We start from the raw sequence: 6,000 nt of genomic DNA, 5'->3' as shown, positions 1-6,000 counted from the left end.
CAAATCGGACCTCAGATACTTCCCAGCTGTGTGACTCTGATAGACAGAAAACAGCTCTTTTAAATCTCAGCAACAGGACTCTAAACTCCTGGCTGGAAGAGCTGTTTCTAAATATCCTTTCCCTTAAGGAACAACTTCCTGGATTAAAAAAAAAAACAACCTTGTGGAAAGTTTGTGGCTTTGCCCTGCTCCCCACGTGTTTTGTGGAATTACAAAATATATATAAAAAAAATGAGTACTACATTCTTTGACAATTATATGGCAGCTGAAGAAGTAGGGGCATTGAGGAATGCAGGATACCTCCAAATTTTTATATGAATAGGTACTGTCATTTTTGTACTCCTCAATACTATATTTAGAGATGAAAAAATAAAAAAAAATGAGGATAAAATTAAAAAATGAGGATAAAATAAAACAAAATGAGGATAAAATAGAAAATGTTGAGGATAAAATAGAAAAAAATGAGGATAAAATAGAAAATATTGAGGATAAAATAGAAAATATGGAGGATAAAATAGGAAAAATTGAGGATAAAATGCAAGCCCAATTAGAAGATCTAAAAAGTTTCTTACAGGATCAATTGGCAAACAACCACTCTACCAGAAACAGACCTGTTTCTGAACCTTGAATGAGGAAATTTCCTTCCCTGAAATAGAGATGGAAAACACCTTCCCTATAGCCCAGTTAACAGACTGCTTCTCTCGTGCAGTGCAAATCTTGACTGAATTTAATCACCAAAACCCTTCCCCTGCAATCCCAGTTTCTCATGTTCCCTCTCCTACAGAAAACCAAATTCCAATGCAAGGGAGATCTTGTCCTCCTAGAGAAACCTGTCCTTGTCAAACTGACCCACAGGTACAAAATTCAACTAGAGGCCTGTTTCCTCTAAGAGAAGTACCTGAAATAGGACGGAATGGGGATGTGGTGACTTTAAGACATAGGATACCATTTACTCACCAAGAAATAAATGAATTTACACGAAATATCCCCACATATGAACAAGATCCTTTTCTAGTAACAAAAAAGATGGGAGACATATTTTTTCAGTATAATCCATCTTACAAGAACTTTGAGAACTTACTACAGGCTTTTTTAAGTGAACGTGAAAAAAATAAAATAATTGCCCATGTCAACAAAACCCGGGGGCGTAATGCAGCACATTGGCCATCTCAGGATCCCGAATGGGACTATAACAATCCTGAGGATTATCTACAACTATACCGTTGTAGAGAGGCCATCCTCACGGCCATGAAGGAATGTGCAGACAGTACAGATAAGTGGATGGAACTGGAAAAAATTAAGCAAAAGGAAGACGAAACACCCTCCAGATTTATGGATAGAATTATCGAGTTTGGGGACAGATACTTAGATTGGGAATTAACTAAAGAGAGTAGTTTAAGACAAGTTAGAAGAATCTTTGTAAACAACTCTTGCAAAGCAATTAAGAATTATTTTAGAACACAATGCCCAAGATGGTCAGATATGGACCTAAGAATTGCGAAAAACAGCTATATATGTTTTAAAGGGAAACAAGGAAAAGGAGGAAGAAAATAATGATGACATAGAGGAAATAAAGAAAAAAATGAGATATTTAATAGATAGGATGACTAAATTAGAAAGTGGGCATGATAATGAACCAACGACAATTGCCCCTCTCCAGAAATCCAATTATCAATCCATTACTTGCCACTTCTGTGGGAAGAAGGGCCACAATATGATGGAATGTAGAACCTTTCTTAAGATGTTTGGAAGTAATACACAGTTTAATAATAGTTTTAGAAATAATAACTATAGAAATGATGATAATGGTTATAGAAACCAGAATTCTAGAAATTATAATAATGACTATGGAAATAACTATAATGCATATAGAAATAAGAACTTTAGAAACCAGAATTATAGAAATAGGAATTGGGAAATTAATGACAATGCTCAAATTGAAGAAAATTATAATGATAATACTCAACAATATATGAGAAATGGCGCTCGTCCAAAAATTACTCGAGGTACTAATGACCCTCAGAGAGGTGCCCTTCAGGGGGGTGCCCAAGGAATATCCCAAACACAATGATGGTGCCCGGGGGGGGGGGGCTGGGGCACAGGAATCAGAGGATACAACCTTTGATTTCCCAGACCCTGATGTCCTACTACCCGTTGTCCCTATCCACTGCCCTCCCCATACTAATGAACCCCATGTTACCTTAAAGGTGGGTAACACCTATTATGATTGTCTATTAGACACTGGAGCTTCCTGGTATGTATTAAAGAGAACACCTGATTTACAATGTTATTCTATTGGCTCAGAGAATGTAATGGGAGTATCAGGAATAATCCAAAGAGTTAAAAGACTTCCTCCTAGAATGGTGTCTGTAGGACCCCAAGTGGTACAACACTCCTTCCTTTTGATGCCTGACTCCCCTTTAAATTTGCTGGGGATGGACCTTCTATGAAAACTCAGAGCCACAATAACCTGCTCCCCAGATGGCTCATTATCATTAGAAGTACCAGAGGAATCTTTAAATTTACTCCCTGTACTTCTCTCGGAAAACCAGGAGGCAAAAGAGCCTTCCATTTTTGAAATACCTAAAGATATACCGGAGTCTCTTTGGGCCACATCTTCTTCTGATGTAGGCTTACTTAAATCTGCTGTTCCTGTGCAGATAAAAACTAAATCTAGCCCACCTCCTTCTATCCCTCAGTATCCCCTCTCAAAGGAGGCAATTGAGGGTATTACACCAGTTATTAACTCATTAATAGAACAGGGAATAATAATCCCTTGCAAATCTGAATACAACACGCCCATCCTGCCAATTAAAAAACCAAAAAAAGGGCCCGATGGCAAGCACATCTATAGATTCGTACAGGATCTAAGGGCAGTGAATAATCACGTTATAAAGAGACACTCTGTAGTTTCTAACATACATACTATTATTTCATCTATTCCTAGCACAGCTACATACTTTACAGTAGTAGACTTGTGTTCAGCTTTCTTTTCCATACCAATACATGAAAACTCCAGGCATATTTTTGCTTTCACCTGGAAGGGATCACAATATACCTGGTGTCGGCTGCCACAGGGTTATGTCGAAAGTCCGAGCTTATTTGAGCAAATTTTGAGCCAAGACACAGACAATATAACATTTAAAAATAGCAAATTAATCAAATATGTAGATGATCTACTCTTGGCTTCAACAGATGCAAAAACATGTCAAGAAGATAGCAAACACCTTCTTTTGGAATTGCACAAAAGAGGACATAAAATCTCTAAGGATAAAGTTCAATGGTGTCTCCAAAAAGTAGAATATTTGGGATTCATCTTGACTGTGGGTGCTCGTTATATTTCTCCAAAACGAATTGAGAACATTCAAAAATTGAGTGCTCCTACCACTAAGAAACAGCTGAGAGCAATTTTAGGAGCAACAGGGTTTTGTAGACAATGGATTCCTTGCTATGTGGAAATCACTAAACCCCTTATAGCATTAACAAAGGATTCGGTTCCTGAACCCCTCAAATTAGAGCCTGAACACTTGTCAGCTCTATCAGATTTAAAAAAGGCTATCATGTCTGCCCCTGCTCTAGGCATCCCAGATTACAACAAGCCATTTACTTTATATGTGCATGAGCGAAGAGGAGTAGCCTCTGGTGTGTTAACTCAGACTTTGGGACCTTCTCAGCGCCCAATTGCTTATTATTCTGCCCAACTAGACTCAGTAGCAGCAGGAGCACCACCATGTCTTAGAGGAGTAGCTGCTACAGCTTTACTAATAACAAAAACCATTGATTTAGTATTGGGATGTCCATTAACAATAATGTGCCCACATGAGATTGAAGCATTATTGATAAAACATAGAACACAGGCATTCTCGGATCAGAGAATTACAAGGTATGAAATAACCTTATTAAATAGTGAAAATATTACCTTGAAATGCTGTTCAACTCTTAACCCTGCCACCTTGCTTCCAGATTTACCTACTTCAGGAGAACCATTACATAACTGTGAAACATTAGTGTCCATGGCAGAAAAGCCTCGAGATAATCTCTTGGACACTCCCTTAGACAATGCAGATCTGATTTTATTTACCGATGGTTCCTCTTTTATGAGGGATGTCATATGTTACACTGGAGCTGCCATAGTCTCAGAATTTGCCACTGAATGGTCAGCTTCACTACCTTCTAACATTAGCGCTCAAGGAGCAAAACTCATAGCTCTAAAACAAGCTTGTATAATTGCCAAGGATAAAAAGGTAACAATTTATACGGATTCTAGCTATGCTTTCGGCATTTGTCACTCAGTCGGGATGTTATGGCTCCAAAGAGGATTTTTAACCTCAGCTGGAAAATCCATAGCTAATGCAGAAATTATTAATGAAGTTCTTTCTGCTCTCCAGCTTCCTGAAGCCCTAGCTGTAGAATTGCTCTGCCCACACAGGTGGCTCTGACCCTGTCTCTAGAGGAAATGACCAAGCAGATGCCACTGCAAAACTAGCAGCCATAGAAGGACCTGGATTAATTTTAACATTAACAACCACTGATAATTTAAATTTATCACTTTCCTATAATGAAAAGGAAGTGGAAAAATGGAAACAAAAATTTAAAGCAAAACAAATTAATGGAGTATGGGTGTCATCTGAAGGAAAACCCCTGCTCCCTAGAAGTTTCTATAACCAAATTTGCCAATCTATTCATAAAAATGGTCATTTTGGCAACCAGGGCATCGTGGTCTCTGTCAATAGAGTATGGATAGCCCCTGGTATAACTACTATAGCCTCTAAAGTATGTGCAGCCTGCCCTATCTGCCAGGCATATAACCAACATGCATATCGTGGAAAAGCCTTTGGGGGATGTCCTCTGGCTTACACACCTTTTGAACATCTACAGATAGATTTCATAACAATGCCAAAGGCTGGACGTTATAAATTTTGTCTAGTCATTGTAGATCAACTAACCAGATGGCCGGAAGCATTTCCTACGACCCGAGCTACAGAAGATTTTGTTGCAAAGATACTTTTAAAAGAAATTATTCCTCGTTTTGGCCTACCAGCACGTATTGACTCCGATAGAGGGAGTCATTTTACCGATTCTGTCTTAAATCAAATATATTCTTGCTTGGGGATAACTCCAAAATTCCATCTTCCATATCACCCCCAGAGCTCAGGCCAAGTGGAGAGGATGAATAAAGAACTTAAGACTATGATTGGCAAATTATGCACTGAGACCCATTTAAAATGGCCTGAAATTCTCCCTCTGGCCCTATTTTATCTTAGAAGCAGGCCTAGAGGAGACTTACATATCTCACCATTTGAGATGCTTTTTGGACATCCGCCTATACAGGCTAAACCTTTCTCCCCGGCTTATATATCGCTATTAGGGGGAGATATTACTATTGCTTCCTATATACAGGAGTTACAGCACAAACTACGTGAACTTCATGAATCCAGAGCTGCAGTACAAGCTGGACCATTAGACTTTTCTCTGCATGACCTGAACCCAGGAGATAAAGTTTATATCAAGAATTTCAAGCCAACTGGAGCAACTCAACCTTCATGGGAAGGACCATTCCAAATATTATTAACTACTCCAACATCTATAAAGATTGGAGAAAGAGACTCTTGGATTCACTGCTCACGTGTGAAGAAAGCATCTTCTGCTGAGACTGATTGACTCTATCCTATCATATGAATTGTGACTCTATCTTATCATAAGAATTGGAGATAAAGTCCATAGACAAATGGATGCTGTTTTTTTTTCAAGAATATATTGAATTACTGATTTTTTCTTATTTTTCTTATTTCTTTTCTTTTATTTTTTTTGATCAGAATATTTGATTTTTTTTCTCATTTTTTGTACTGAAGGTACACATAATTAATACTAATATTATTTTTCCCTGCAGTAATACAAGTTAATATATATACTCTTGCTATAATATCAACATATGCCTAAAAGCTTTAAACTATGGGAACCTGCCATTTATTGATAAAATATTATAGGACTGTGATTAAT

The sequence above is a fragment of the Monodelphis domestica genome, chromosome 2 (assembly GCF_027887165.1).
Source record: "Monodelphis domestica isolate mMonDom1 chromosome 2, mMonDom1.pri, whole genome shotgun sequence".
In the NCBI taxonomy this organism is placed as follows: Eukaryota; Metazoa; Chordata; class Mammalia; order Didelphimorphia; family Didelphidae; genus Monodelphis; species Monodelphis domestica.
The sequence above is the reverse complement of the archived record's forward strand: the minus strand, read 5'-3'. Positions refer to the sequence as shown.